Source organism: Labeo rohita, chromosome 3 (genome assembly GCF_022985175.1).
Source record: "Labeo rohita strain BAU-BD-2019 chromosome 3, IGBB_LRoh.1.0, whole genome shotgun sequence".
Taxonomy (NCBI): Eukaryota; Metazoa; Chordata; class Actinopteri; order Cypriniformes; family Cyprinidae; genus Labeo; species Labeo rohita.
The window spans coordinates 1,357,640-1,375,235 of NC_066871.1; positions in this window are offsets into that span (position 1 = coordinate 1,357,640).

Sequence of the window (17,596 nt, forward strand, 5' to 3'; positions counted from 1 at the left end):
ACAGAATGAGCTCTGCTATATATGTGGCCAGAAGGGAGGGGCGGAGTCGAGCTGCAGAGGGGGCAGCCCAAAGCTCCTGATTGGCTGCAGCTGCACTCTGACGTAAAATGCCATAGTATGAGACTGGGCAGTGGAGCGCAAACAGGAAGGAGGTGGGGGAGGAGGGGTGGAGTTAACCATTCAAGCACCGCTCACTAGCATCCACCCACTCTCTTGCTTGTGAGAGAATGAGTGCGTGCATCCTATAGAGGGGATGCCGGGATGGAGACAGCACTATTTTAGCGCTCGTTAAATAAGGAGATCGCCGGATTGTTTTTATTAAGAAACGCAGCCACGGGAGCATGTGGTGCAGCATTTATTCATTCAGCCTGACAGCATGGCAAAACGCATGCCGGCAGATAGCTGATGAATCCAGAGACTCCGCTCGCGCATGTGCCTGCTGCGCACCCACGCACTTTTGGCCTCCCACGCCGCACTAACACAACACACTGCCAAGCGCTTGATAAGCGGGCTCTGAGCGGATGTCCATTTTTAATCCTATCGAGCCCTTTCTCCGTCACGGATTGTGCACTGGAGGAAAAATCAATTCGAAGGAGAGCGAGCGAGAGAGAGAGATCCTACGCGCTCACGGCAATGCCGGTGTAATTTATCACCCAGCCTCATCTCTCACGTGAAATCATTTCTCCATTTACAGAAAGACAGTATTGATAAACTATGAGGGGTAAAGATTTGTGATTATTTCAATAGGTGACGACAACAAAGGGTGAACTGCACGTACCCCTTCTCGAAAAAAAAAATCTATCTGCATTATACATGTCACTAACACCATGTCCTAACAGAATGCTTTCGAGGGGAACTAATGTGTCCACACTGAAAGTAGCAACATTCAGCACAGCATGATAAAATCAGCCAATCTCATCATACTTAAGCAGGATTTAGGATCACTGTGGGTGCAAACCCTGCATGACTCCGCAGAAATTAAAACCAGGCGACTGGAAATTTTCTGGTTAGGACAGAAACTTAAGATTAACATGGAATGCATTACATTTCGCTTTATCTTGCTGTGCCTGGTTAGTGTTCCTGTAACTCAAACCGAAGATCATGGTGTTCAAAAAACATGGTCAAGGGTTTAGACAGGAATTAAGGTTGCGCAAAATTCAGAACTTAAAAACTGGCTCTCTTTCAGCTCATGAGTTGGAATTTTAAGTGAATTAGATATAACACAAGTTGAGATTGTGAAATCTGAAAAGAATCTATCTATCTGTCTGTCTGTCTGTCTATCCAACAGTATCTATCTATCTATCTATCTATCTATTTATCTGTCTGTCTGTCTGTCTATCTATCTGTCTATCTGTCTGTCTATATCTGTCTGTCTGTCTGTCTATCTATATCTATCTATCTATCTATCTATCTATCAGTCTATCCAACAGTGTCTATCCAACAGTATTTATCTATATATATATATATCTGTCTATCTATCTATCTATCTATCTGTCTATCTATCTGTCTGTCTGTCTGTCTGTCTATCGATATCTATCTATCTCTATCGATCTCATTTGCATATTCACATATGACATATTTGCATATTGTTCTAAATACAGTCTCATTGTTAAGCAATGTTTTTGGCATAAGTATGCATTTTTTCCCCCTATAAAATATAAATAATTTTATTGATGTCCTCTGATTTCATGTCAGCCCTGTCACCCCCATAAAAATAAAATTCATTGTAAAATAATGTACATTCAAGTGACATAATTTCTAGAAGCTACATCATCTCTCAACCAGGATTCCAACATAAACATGTTTCATGCAATGTCAATCCTGTTACCATTTTTAAAATGTAAATTTAAACAATTATTTCTTACATTTAATATAATCAATATCAACAAGTAAAATCCTTTTAAAGTGTACAATATGTGCTTTTGTGAACTTGGCTTGGCTAGGAATTAGCAAATTTGTTTGAAATCATTTTTTTTACTTTTTAAAGTAACAGGTTTTGACATGTGGGTAACAGGGATGACATTGATTAGGTTTGACCCTGTTTGTAAAGTCTGTGTAAAATTCCAACATTTTAAAGGTCATTTTATTTATCTATCTATCTATCTATCTATCTATCCAACAGTATCTTTGTATCATTATATTTTCTGGTTAAAATCACAGTTAAATGGGTTCAAATTCATTTTAATTCTACTTCCTTACATTTAAATTTGAATTGCAGTTCTGCATCCCGTTTGCTACCCTCAAACCAAAAGCAGGTGCTTATTTGGAATTTAGAATGCACAGAATGCACAAGCCTAACAGGAACGAGAAGTAGCACGCAAAGCATATAATGTGAATATTACAGCTATGCTGTGCATCATGTGTTCGTCCATTCACAATACAGCATAGTCTCTCACCTTACTGATTAACGGATCTATCATTGATCACTATATCTTTGTTAGTCAGACATTACTGATGCCGTCCACTGCAGAAAACCACATCCATTCAGCTCATGGCATCAATTAAAGACAACAAAGACTGAAAAGACCATGACAGCGGTTTATGAAAGCCTTTGTCAAATACGCTCAAAATGAGTTCCCTGAATAAGCAATCAATTCAACCCTCTTCTCCATACACAGCTAAATATTACGACTAATAAGACTCTGACATTCATAATAAGTGGTCCCCGCTCGCTTTATCCCACTGGCCGAATGAGTGGGGTAAAATCAATTGAGGAGCGTAAACACAGGGTTAAATGATGTTTGGTGACTCAACTATCGCTGATGTAGCCCCACGCCAGCACGGGCATACCGTAAGGAGAAATCAGGACGTAGCAGAGAAAGAGAGAGACTGGGTGAGAAAGATGGATAATAAAGAGAGGGGGTGGCAAATGAGTGAGACAGGAGCACAAAAAGTGTGACCACTGAAGGATTGCATTAAGTAATATCTTTCTCCTGCTAATTTGAGATGAGATTTACTACTGTTAGTTTATGTTGTAAGTTGCTTGGTATAAAATCATGGGCTGAATGCATAAATGTAAACATACCACAGACAATTTCAGCTCAATAAGGGGCACCTACTATGCCCCTTCTTACAAGATGTAATATTAATCTCATGGCTCTTTTCAATGCGCCTGTGAAGTTTCAGATCCAAATACACTACAGATCTTTTATTATAACGTGTTGAAAAGTGTCATTATTGGGGTGGGTCTAAAAAGTGCTGTTTCAGGGGTGTGTTCCCTTACATGAAAAATGCAACTTGCTGTCCCACTTCAAAAGGGGGCAGAGCCTAGACGTCTCTGTTTTGTGGATGGCAATAAGCAGAGGTGAAGCAACATAAGTGAGTGTGAGATAAACAGTATTTTTACAGCACTTCAATGGAACAAAAACACAATTTCTTACCACGAGTTGCTGAACAGTAAATCAAAGCGTGCAATCTATGATCGCATGCAGTTGCTGATGATCGTGAAAGCGTGCAGCCGCTTTCTTATGCGGGCTGTTTTACCAGTTTCACTTTCGCTTTCGAAATCTATCACCTTTAGCAAGGAGGGGAGAGGGTGGACAGGGGGCACGGCCCGCAAATGCCCCCCACTTTGGCGCGACACCTGGTCTGCTTGATGTAGATGCAAAGTAATCTGTTCAACGCATGTACATGGCATAATTATAATTGTTTGTTTATAGAAATGTTTATCCCCTTCTCAAACCGTTTACAATTTCATTCGGTTTGAGCATTTTTATTCCAACCGAGGTGTTTATATGGAGCATTTTCATTTGGATCGGACTTTTAACCGATTACAATGCTTCATGTAAATGCACCCAAGTGAGTGTTAATGAATAGAATATAACTGCAGTGTATTCTGTAAGATGATCTTACAAAACTTTTAGCTTCATGTTTTCCTACACTGTAAAAATCAATTTGTTGATTCAACTTAAAATAATTTGTTACCTGGTTGCCATAAAATTTTAAGTTCAGTCAACTCAAAAAAAGTTTAGTCAACTTGAAATGTTAAGTTGTCCTAAGTGACAACTTAGATATTTGAGTTCATTCAACTTAAAATTTTAAGGCAGCTGGGTAACAAGCCCAGCTTTTAAGTTTAACATACCAAATTGTATTTACACTAAATTTTAAATTGGATCATTAAAACAATATATACAGTAAATAATAAATAAAACAACATATATGGATACATAAATTCATTACTTTTTGGAAAGTAGCTAGTTACTCACAAAGACGTGGCAACTTCACCCATCATCAGTGACGTCAAACCAGGCCTCATTCACTTTCATTGTGCGTAAAATGAGCAGGAGGTTCTGCCTCACATTTCCTTATGTGTTCTGTGGAAGAATGAAAGATGTGAGTAAATGATGACAGTCTGAGTGAACATAAACCACAATAGCTTTGTTCCAAACTCTAGAGAGTCCACATGGGCAGCATCCCAACTTAGATATTTGAGTTCATTCAACTTAAAATTTTAAGGCAGCTGGGTAACAAGCCCAGCTTTTAAGTTTAACATACCAAATTGTTTGTTTAGTCAACTTAAATATCTACGTTTTCACTTAGTACAACTTAACATTTCAAGTTGACTAAACTTATTTGAGTTGACTAAACTGAAAATTTTAAGTCTGCAGGGTAACAAATTTTGTTGACTCAACAAATTGTGTTTTTTTTTTGTTTTTTTTTATAGTGTATATCTAATAAATGTATATATAGTCAATGAACAAGATAAACTCCGTACCTTACTGTTTTTGTTATATTCATCAAGTAATCCATGAAAATGTGCATAATATACACTGCCCTCCAAAAGTTTGGAAACACCCCTGGCAAAGTGTGGTGTGGATATGAGCATAAATCCTTAGCATTTTTTGGTGCAAATACATTAAAGTAACTTGACATTATCATTGAAGACCAGCAATAATAATTTTCATTTTGATTACATAATAATGGCAATATATACATGTCAAAGTCAGACATGCCCCTTTGCCAGCTGTGATGCCTGGTTACTGGTTTAAACTTGGCCCAGGTTTTTAAAAGATTTTTGGTTCAGCACACCTTAATAGCTTCAACAACTGATTGCCAATTAAGTTTAAAATACAATAAATTTAGGCTCAGATTATGCCGATTATGCTGTAATAGCTGCTAATAGTGGATATTTTGATGGATCAAAAATTTACGTTTTTTCTATATATAAACTGTTTATGTAATAAAATATGTTTTTGTAGTTTGTGTTGTCCCTTATCAGTGCAAAATTATCACAAATTATCACAGATCATGAATCAAAGCAAGGGTGTTCCTGACGGGACACTGCTTTTGACACTGCCGATCGCACGCAGACAAAATGGCTGAGAATTTGGTAATACGTGCCTGTCAGTCAATTAGCGGTGGGCAGGGCTACCAAAATATGATGTCATTTTGCAGACAGGCACCAAAGTGCTTGTTTTTTGAGCCTGGTTTGATTTTAGGAAGATTTTAAAAAAGACTGGATGTATTTTTTATCATTCTAAGATGGCTGTGCACACACAATTCCAACACACATTTTTGTCCAAACACCTTTTAAAAGTGGATTTTGCATAATAGGTGCTCTTTAATAAATGGGAAACCCATTCACAGTAATAAACTCACTGTCTCTTACATTACAGCCCACTGTAATCAGACTGTAATCGAAGACTTTCAGTCAGGTTTTAATGCCTTCTTGTGCAGTTCCTCCACCTAAAAGTGCAATTTACGCACTTACCAGCTTAATTAACAAACTTATATTGTGAACAATTAATGCATGTTCATTAAAAGAAAGCTTTACTTCCCATCCTAAGCAAACAACTAAATATTCTAAGTAAACAACTAAAGAAAACAACCAAATATTCTTATGCTTTAACATGTGCCATTCTTTTTTATGTCCACCAGATTTGAAGATTTGTCTCTATTGGTGGACAGGGCCTTTTAAGGGTTTCTACATGACTTCACTGTTCCTTTTCCTGTACGCTAGCGTTGTTTTTCCCAGGAAGGGTTGATGGTATTCCTGGGAAGCTTGGGGTGAATGTTATTACTGGACTTAAAGGGAATAAACTCTGTAAGCCTGAGAATTCATGCTCTGACATTTCAATGATCCTAAAAAGTGCATGCACAACCTTTTCCTTTTTTGACAATGCTATTCATTCTGTTCTGTTCATTATTATTCCTTCCTTTCTCAAAGCATTGTACGAGGAAGAAGACCCCCCGGGGCTCCACTGAATGAAAACTTGTGTCAGTGAGAGGGCAGAAAATATATTTTATTGACGCAGTTTGAGGGTAAACAGCAGAATGTCCCTTTAAAGCGGATGGAAAGGCAAACGTGAAGCACGCCAACTGCTTTAAAGTCGAGAGATGATAAGCCCTTCGCTCTGCAGTATGGGTTCAAGAGCTGAAAGTCATGCATTTGTAATACTTCTTGGCTCATATGCTGCAAATAATATTCTGCAGAGCGTAGTCATTCTGCTAAATAGGAAGGAAAAATGAAAATTCTGTCATCAGTTACTCACCGTTATGACATTTCATATCCGTATGACTTTCTTTTTCCTGCAGAACACAAAAGATGTCAGGATGAGATTTTTTCAGTGACATAATAAAGGAAAAAAAAGCACCATCATTTTATTAAAATGTATATCATTTTATGTTCATTCTTGTGGAGGTGTTTTACATTGTTAGATGCTCCATGTCTTATGTTGTACAGTGTGCAATTAAAAAAAAAAAAAAACACACACATAAAATTAGCAATTCAGCAATCAGAGCAATTAGAGCAACTTAATTAAGCATTTTAACAGATCATGTGCACTAAACTCCACTGATGTGGAGTAATGAAACAAATAAGCAAACTGATTTTAAAAGCTGGTGGATATTTCAAGCAATGATAGACAGAGGTACTTAAGTCAGTGTTACATTATTTTGTACAATAATTGTATTAAATATAATATTTCGTGTAGTCCTACAACACAACACACACACACACAAAAAACAAATTAACAAATTCGGTTACTTGTAGGGAATCAAATGAATTGCTAACCTGTTGTTTTGAAGTGGTTCATTTAAATAAAAATACTAAAATAAAATAAAATGAGTATTATAATAAATATAAAATTTAAAAATGTAAATATAAAAATATATTTTCAAATATTATAAATCAGCAATCAGACCATTTAAAAAAAAGCAAAAAAGCAATGAAGATCTCAAACAGGTTGAATGCATTTGAAAGATTAATTTACACTAAATTTTAAATTGGATCATAAAAAAATATATATACAGTAAATAAATAAAACAACATATATGCATACATAAATTCATTACTTTTTGGAAAGTAGCTAGTTACTCACAAAGACATGTGGCAACTTCACCCATCATCAGTGACGTCAAACCAGGCCTCATTCACTTTCATTGTGCGTAAAATGAGCAGGAGGTTCTGCCTCACATTTCCTTATGTGTTCTATGGAAGAATGGAAGATGTGAGTAAATGATGACAGTCTTGTTTTGTTCCAAACCCTACAGAGTCTACATGGGCAGCATGTACGAGACGTAACCTCACAAATAACTGATTTGGAACGCTATACATAGGTAGCAGCATAAAACATATCACTTGGATGAGAGAACCACAGTCCCATTTAAGAGAAGTCAGTTCACTTGGCGACCATACGGGCAACACCTCCATGCAGCTATTTTGATCGTGAAAAACCAAACGGACCATCCAGCTGGGAAGTATCAGAAGTATAGGAATCTCAAAACTGCTAGCCAAACTTACATTTCAACAACATATTTCAAATCAGCAATACAATGCCTTCATTTTTTTTTTTTCACATTTTGTTATGTTGCTGCCTTAGGTTTAATAGTTTTAATTACTTTTTTTCAACATCAATCTACACTACATACACCATAATAGCAAAGCAAAAAAAAACAACAACATAAAATTAGCAATTCAGCAATCAGAGCAATTAGAGCAACTCAAACAGTTTGAGAGCATTTTAACAGATTATGTGCACTAAACTCCACTGATAAAACTTAAATTTATAAATAAAATAATGAAACAAATAAGCAAACTGATTTAAAAGCTGGTGGATATTTCAAGCAGTGATAGATATTATAATATTATTTTGTGTAGTCTTACGACACAACACAAACACACAAAACAGTTACTTGTAGGGAATCAAATGAATTGCTAACCTGTTGTTTTGAAGTGGTTCATTTAAATAAAAATAATAAAATAAAATGAAATTAGAATAATAATAAATATAAAATTTAAAAATTTAAATATTACAATTTATTTTCAAATATTATAAATCAGCAATCAGACCATTTAACAAAAAAAAAAAAAAAAAAAAAAAAAGCAATGAAGATCTCAAACAGGTTGAATGCATTTGAAAAGATTAATTTACACAAAATTTTGAATTGGATCATTAAAAAAAATACAGTAAATAATAAATAAAACATATATGCATACATAAATTCATTACTTTTTGGAAAGTAGCTAGTTACTCACAAAGACATGTGGCAACTTCACCCATCATCAGTGACGTCAAACCAGGCCTCATTCACCTTTATTGTGCGTAAAATGAGCAGGAGGTTCTGCCTCACATTTCCTTATGTGTTCTGTGGAAGAATGAAAGATGTGAGTAAATGATGACAGTCTGAGTGAACTTAAACCACAATAGCTTTGTTCCAAACCCTACAGAGTCTACATGAGCAGCATGTACGAGACGTAACCTCACAAATAACTGATTTAGAACGCTATACATAGGCAGCGGCATAAAACATATCACTTGGATGAGAGAACCACAGTCCCTTTTAAGAGAAGTCAGTTCACCTGGCGACCATATTGGCAACACCTCCATGCAGCTATTTTGATCGTGAAGTATCAGAAGTATAGGAATCTCAAAACTGAATATTGAACATATTTCAAATCAGCAATACAATGCCTTCATTTTTTCCACATTTTGTTATGTTGCTGCCTTAGGTTTAATAGTTTTAATTACTTTTTTTCAACATCAATCTACACTACATACACCATAATAGCAAAGCAAAAAAAAAAAAAAAAAGGTTTTAACATCTTTGCAAATTTATTAAAAATAAAATTTTCATTGCATAAGTATTCATACTCTTATCTGGGACAATTGAAATGTAGCTCAGGAGCATTCATATTATTTGTAGATGTTACTACACTTCAGGTGGAGTTAACCTGTGGCAAATTTATTTGAATGAGTATGATTTGGAAAGCACACAACTTTCAGAAAAGGTCTAACAGCTGAAAGTGCATATCAGAGCAAAATCAAGGCCTGAGGTCAAAATAACTGCCTGTGGAGCTCAGAAACAGGATTGCATTAAGCCACACATCTGAAGAAGAGTTCAGAAAAAAAAAAATGTAGCTGCATTGAAGCTTCTCAGAAGCATGTAGTCTCCATTACCCTTAATGGAAGAGGTTTGAAACAACCAGGACTCTTCCTAGAGCTGGCCTCCTGGCCAAACTGAGCAATTGATGGAGAAGGGCTTAGAGTGTTAGAGTGGTGACCAAAAAGCTGATGCTCATTCTAGTTGAGCTCCATGATCATATATGCAGATGGGAGAAACTTACAGAAGGAAAAACACTGCAACACTCCACCGATCCAGTCTTTATGGTGGTGTAGCCAAACTCAGTCCTCTCCTCGGTGAAGACATATGAAAACACACTTGAAATTAGCAAAAAAGCATCTAAAAGACTCTGTAAGAAATGAGATTCTCTGGTCTGATGAACCTTAATTCCAAGCATCATGTTTGGAGGAAACCAGGCACTGCTCATCACCTGCACTGTGCCATCCCAAAAGTAAAGTGTGCTCATGCTGTTGGGCTGTTTTTCAGTGACTGAGGGACTCATTAGAGTAGAAGAAAAGCTCAACACAGCAAAATATAGAGATAGCCTTAATGAAAACCCAGTCCAGAGCATTCAGAATTTCAGACTGGGCAGAAGGTTCGCCTGCCAACAGGACAATGAACCTAGGCACACAGCAAGAGTGGCTTATAGACAGCTTTGTGAATGTCCTTGAGTGGCCCAGCCAATCAAACATTTCTGGAGAAACCTGAAAATGTCTGCCAGACTCCATCCAAGCTGACAGAGCTTGAGAGGTGAAGAGGTGAGGCGAAGAATGGCAGACAATTACCAAATGTTGATGTGCAAAGCTTGTCGCATCATAACAAAAAGATTTGAGGCTGTAAAGGTGCTTCAACTAAGTACTGAGTTGATGGTATGAATACTTATGCAATGTACTTATTTCAGGTATTTTTATTATTAATAAATTTACGAAGTTGTGACAATTCTGTTTTGTTTTGCCATTATGGTGTATGGAGTGTAGACTGATGTGGGGAAAAAAGGTCATTTAAAGCAGTTTAACATACGGGAAAACCGCAGACTTGGGCTACTTTAACAATATTGCTGCAGGTTGTTTTTGATGTCAGCGGGTTGAAGTGACCCCAATAATGTCATATTTAACCCCTGAAATACAAAAAAAAAAAAAATTTATTTTATCCCCGGGAACACGATTTTTAACAAGGGACCCCCGTTGAAACGAGACTAGTTTTGGGTAGCAGTTGGCAACCCTATGGGGTATGAATACATTCGCAAGGCACTGTATCTGACATGAAATGCCCAGTAATTGTTGTTTCTTATGGTCAAATAGCATTAAAAAGTGTTTATTTCATGTTAGTTTAAAGACTAGATAGGTATTGTCACTATATGAGCTGTAAAAGTCTGATGCATCAAATATGATAACACATGCAAACTTCTTTATCCACCAGTTATTGTTTTGGGAGGTGTTTACAGTTTAGCAGCTAAATTTTAGCTGTGGGCACGATTCACTTGTAAAAGTGTTAAACAAAATATTTTTATGTCATTATTTTAAGAAATGGTTGTAGCACTATATCATTGTTTTATGTAAAGGTGCATCAGGGTTGCCAGGTTGTCACAACAAAACCCGCCTAATTTCTACTCAAAATTAGCCCAATTGCATTTTTGGGGGTCCCCCATTAAAAATCACATTCTGTGATGTAAAATACATGCTTTTTATCAGGGTTTCCCTGGTAAGTTCGCATCCCAGGGGCTAAATATGACATTAATGCGAACATCAAAAACAACCGCAGACTTGGCAACACAGATGGTACTTTTCTCTGTACCAATTACAGCAGGCTTGGCCATCTGACCAATCAGAGCAGAGTAGGCTCATGGAAGGGAGGGGTTTACAGACCTTATGCTCAAAGCTGATTCGAACGAATCGTTTCGAAATCATTGACAAATGTCTCTATGTATAAATGTATATTCTGACCAAATTACAATGTTTTCTGAACTGATGCATTTAAACCTGTAAGGGGACTCCAACATAATATTAGGATACTTTAAAATACCATGACATGCTCTTTAAGGTTCACAGAGCTCATTGCAATGCATTCTGGGATAGATGTACAGCTAAAATGCCTCCTAGGTTTCGGATCAAAGTGAACGTGCCCTGGTTGAACTCGCTCAGACAGACACCCAATGCACTCATCTGTTGTTGTTCTACTTTTTTCCATGATGGGAGCATCAGTCCCTTGAACGTGTTCCCGGGTGAGTCAGTGACATCAGCGTGGAGTGGGCGTGGGCTGGAGGAGGACGCCCACCCACGGCCCGCTGTGTGAACCCAGCGCCACCTGTCTCCCAGTCTGGAACAGCTTGTGCCTCCTGTCTGTGGGCTACCGTACGGGCCCCGTGGAGCCTCACCATCGCTCATTTTCACACGCTCGGTGTGAATCTGACATAAATAAACATTTTTAGCACTCTAAAATCAGGTTTTGGACTGTTCGTGTTACTTACATGAACATCCCAAGCATGCACACCTCATCTCAGGTGATCCCGGAGCGATACACGTGGTGGGTTGCACGCAAAATGACCGGCCGCTCGTCGATTTGCCGTCGCAATGATCTATCGATCGGTCTCGGCATGTTGGCGGTTGACAGCTTTGTGCTCCTGGGCCTGTGTGAAAACCATGTGGGACTCTAAAAGTGAGATGAAATCAATGAGAAGTACCTCCTTTGTTTTCCACTTGTGGTGACTCAGAGGTTTGAACAGTCAGAGATGAACTAACAACCATCCCAACCACACAAGCCAATGGCATTTTACATACTGTCAGCATACCAGGTGGAAAAGTAATACTCACTGTGACTAATGCAGCTCTTCAAACTTTGATATGGAGGCTCTCATCACAAGTTTTAAATGGGCTTTGGCTTAACTGTTTATTTTATTTAACTCGATACTCACCTTGACTTCTGTTCAGAAAAGCAGCTGTATCTGCTTGTATCTGATTCAGTTTGTACATTAAACATTTGGGTGATATAAAATCAATTTGAAGTGAAATCAGTCTTTAAATCAGGGTTCCCACACTTTTTTAGACTTCATCAATTTTCATAAACGTTTCATAAAGTTTGTAATTCAAGCCATTTTGGAGCCTACCAGAAACGTATTTATTTACTACATAAATTTCTATGACTTTGCTACTTTAATCATTTCCATGACTCTTCCAGACCTGGAAATTACAAGTGGAGGGAAAAAAAACACACATGAAATCTGATTCTTACAAACAATACAAAAAAAGTAATAAAACTGAAATAAACACATGGAATCTGATTCTTACAAACATCACTAAAAATACATAAATAAATTAAAAAAAAAAAAAAAAAAAAAGCAAACAAAAAATACACATGGTATCTGACTCTTAGAAACAACACTAAAATAAATATAAACATAAAATAAACACATGGAATATGATTCTTATAAACAATAAATAAATAAAATTAATTAAAATAAATAAAAATTCCAACACATGGAACCTAATGCTTACAAACAACAGCAAGAAAAAATAAAAAATAAAAACAAAATGAACACATGGAATCTGATTCTTACAAACAATTCTATAATAAAATAAATAAATAAATAAATAAATAAAATAAACACATGGAACCTGATTCTTACAAACAACAACAACAAAATAAAAATGAAAACATATAAATTGATTGATTGATTCTTACAAACAATACAAAATAAATATATAAATAATATAAAATAAATAAAAATTCCAATAAACACATGGAGCCTGACGCTTACAAACAACAACAAGAAAAAATAAATACATAAAAACAAAATAAACACATGGTTCCTACAAACAATTCTATAATAAAAAATAAATAAATACAATAAATGTGTTGATTCTTACAGTCAACACAGAAATAACAAAACCCATAAGTAAATAAAATAAACACATGGAACCTGATACTTACAAACAACAACAGCAACAAAATAAAAACAGCAACACATGGAATCTGATTCTTACAAGCAACAAAAAATAAAATAAAAATAATGAAAAAAATAGAATAAACAGATGGAATCTGATTCTTACAAACAATACAAAAATAAAAAAATAATAATAAAAAATAAACAGATGGAATCGGATTCTTACAAACAATACAAAAATAAAAAAATAAGTACAATAAAAATAAAATAAATTAAAACCTTAAATCAGACTCTTACAAACAAAACAAAGACAAAAATAAAATAAACACATGCAATATGATTCTTACGAACAATTGAAAAAATGAATAAAAAATAACAAATGAAATAAACACATGTAATAAAATAAAATAGATCACATTAAAACAGATTTCTGGAAACATGTTTCAGTTCCTGTTAAGTGATTTTTTTAACATTATACACAAAAAGCAGTTATGGGATTATTATGTTGAGTGGTAAATGAGTAAACTATTTCAGACACATCACATAACAGCACCGCTGTGAGATGTCATGATGGACGTGATCACAAGCAAATTTTGTCTTTCCACAATGACAGCTGCTCTCATAGTCACTATGGCAACTGATGCACATACACCAGATATTGACTACTGAGGCAACAGATGCAGTTTCATTACTTGCAAAATGACGGTCAGCCAGTCTTGAAGATCAGACTTGATCATTACAGATTCATCTTGGAAAGTATGAATTTCCTACTTGGGGAAAAAAGTGCAATGGAACAACGCTTCAAGTCAAACGAGATGGATTTGGAGAGAACGCAGCATAAGTGATTTATAGACGTTTATAGGTGTTTGCAAATAGTGATGTTTTTTTGTGGGTGGAGCCTATCTGGTGGCAGAAAATTACAGGTTTCAAGTAGCAGTCTATAGAAGACATGGACTAAAAGAATAAGAAAATGTAGTATTAAGTTTATATTTCAAAAGTATGACTTTATTCTCACACTTCTGAGATTATATCTCTCAATTCTGATAAGAGAACTCAACTTGTCATTCTCTCTTTTCTCCCCGGTTCATAATCATACGTTTATATCGCACACTTCTGCCTTTTTTTCCTCAGAATTGACAGTTACAAAGTCTGAATGAGGAGATATAAACGTGCATGTCATTTTTGCATTTGCATTTCGATCCTGACATCCAAAGTCACAATAATACATTTTTTTTATTTTATTCCATGGATTTTACCCATTTCCCTCCACTTGTTACCAGTGTTTTTCTGACACCACAATGTGCATTGTAACATCTACTCCAAATTGGTCTACAAGTCTTCTAAACATACTATCACACAACACACTTTCATCTCAATATGCAAGTATTTCGAATTCATACAGTCTCATTTTAATGTTTTTATATGACCTGCTCACGTCCTCTGAAGTTTAGGTTTAGGAGTGGACCTTCATGGTGATGTTTACCCTATACAAATTCAACGTTTGCACAGGAGTCAGAGCATATGAATTCATATCAAATGTACAATATTCTCATGAAATGTGGCTGAATATACTGTATCACCAAGAGGCTTCTTCGTTGCTCTCAAAGCTCAGGATGAACTATGTGAATTTGAACAGCACACAACAAAAACAAGATGTTCTCTGGAAAATGTCAAAGTTTGAGGTCAGTTTGTTGATGATTTGTAGATTAACAAACAGTACTTCCAAAATAGAAAGTTTCCTAATAATTTACTGACCCCAATGTCATCCGAGATATTCATGTCTTTCTGTCTTCAGTCCAAAAGAAATTAAGGTTTTCGAGGAAAACATTCCAGGATTTTTCTCCCTATAGACCATTTCGCTAGATGTAAACAACACTGGTCCAGAAGCACTTCCTGTTTTTTTGTTTTTTTTATTTTTTAATTTGTTTCACATATACAAATACATCTTAAAGGTGCTAATGTAACATTTTCATCCAGTCACATGTTATGTTGGTTGTATTTTTTGTGATGTTTGTGTAAAGTTTAAAAAAAAAAAAAAAAACAGGAAGTGTATCGGCACCAGTATGTTTACATCTGACGAAATGGTCTATAGTGGAGTGGGGATCTATGGAAGCCCGTTTACACCACTGAATAAAAACAAACAAACAAAAAAAGGTTATTACGACTTGTTATCTCACATTTCTGACTTTTTTAATAAGAATTGTGAGATATAAACTCACAATTGCGAGGTATTAAGTCAGAATTGCGTGATATAAACTCGCAATTGCGAGTTATTAAAGATTTTTTATGTTGTTTATTTGTCTATGTGGTGTTTTTAATATGCTTTTAGACAAACCATGTGCCAGTTAATTAATCAACACCATTGCTGAGTATTTTCTCCTTAAACTGTAGTTTCCCAGAAATGCAGTTTGAAACATTAGTATGCAAAATTTACCAATAGGATTATCCATACAAAACCAAATATTAAATAGCCCTGGTGAAAAAAACAGCATATGCTGGTAGGCATGTTTTGATGCTGGAATGCTGGTTAGGTAGGTTTTAATGCTGGTTTTTGCTGGTCATGTTGCTGGTCAAGGACCAGCATAAACCAGCATCAAAACATACCTACCAGCATATGCTGTTTTTTCACCAGGGAGAGCATTTAATAGAGCATATAGAGCATTAAACAGAGCACAACCGCTTGAAAAATAAGCGGATCATCAAATAACTGGGAAGTTCGGATCATTTCACCGACTCGGACCTTTGAGTCTCGTTCAGCAAAATGAACTCGTCTTTTATCGAGTAATTTCGTTAATTTTAGCAAAATATAATAAAAATGTTACGTGTTACTTCCCTAACACATCTACTGCTTACACAAACGGTGATCACACTACAAACAAGACAAAACTATAATGCTATAAGAATCAGAAAAGATTAATTCATTGTTTACCTGGGTCTTTAGTCTATGATTAACTCACCTTACCTCTTATCTGACAAGTTTTCGGGTTTGAGTCGTTCGTTCATCACGTGACAGCCCCATAAGATGAACAAACGACTCCAAAAACCCAAAGACTCGAAACAGGTGAACTAATAGACTCTATGCACGAACGCTGCTGACGTATTTCCGGTAGAATCTCGGCCAGCCCATTTACTTCCGCATAGCGCATTCTATAGCGAAATATACTAGCGGCAAAACTCTTTCATAAGATTAATTTGACAGCGATTTATAATTTAAGTATTACAATATAGTATTATATAGTTATACATTATAGTAATTACCAGAATGGCCCATTAGTGAAAGCTTGGGCAAAGGATTAGAGACAGGAAAACATTTGTTGAAGATTGATGATTTTAGATTTATTTTCGTAATAAATAATATAAACGTATATTTTATACAATGTTGTCTGCACTGCAGGAATGTAAACTTTTAAATATAATAAATAGTTTCAATACAATACTGTAAACATGTAACTATATATAACTTTGAACAGATGCAATGCAGTAATGTAAACATAAATATAACTGAACATTTATAATGCAGAAATGCAAATATAAATAACTTTGATGCAGTGTTAAACTTTTCATGTACGGTGATGTTGTGTAAATACAATATTAAATTATTATTTGTGTTCGTTTTTTATTATTATTATTATTATTATTATTATTTTGGTGTGTGTGTGTGTTTTCTACACCTGTAGGCATTGAAATGAAAATAAATTGAAACCAAACCAGTAGGTGGCAGCAAAAGGCTGTTTAAATACGTGAGTTCAACAGATTCGTTCAAACAGCTGATTCATTCAGAAACGAGGCAACAACTGCCTTTATGAATGGATTACTGAATCACTGACTCATTTGATTCGTTAAAAAGCGTGGATTTATTCAGTAACAAAACGCTGTGTTGCACGGAGACACAAAACAGTTCTGATGTGGCTGCACAAGCAACATCTGGCACAACACAAGTCGATCGGTGCATCTCTATTTAAAACCTTAACTTTGCTTAGCTAAAGTCTTGATTGTCTTGACTGAAGTCCTCCTACTCCCAAACTATGCGGCTTCTCTGACTTCCTCATCGACCTGAAACATGTCGCCCTCACGCAGATCGCTCCTGTCACCTGAGCCTTACTAAAAACTGAGATATTATTTATAGTTAGTAACGTTCATATAGTACAATCCATAATGTATATTAATAAAAAAAAAAATCACATAAGATGCAATGTACATAAAATGTAACTAGATAGATATATAAATAAATATATACATACATACATGCAAAGACATAAACTGTGAGAAACGAAGATGGCTAGAATCGATATTCGTATAACATTATAGCATGACAATACTCGCCCTCAAAATTGTCGATGTAACTCTAAATACATCATTTGAAGCCCTTCCCTT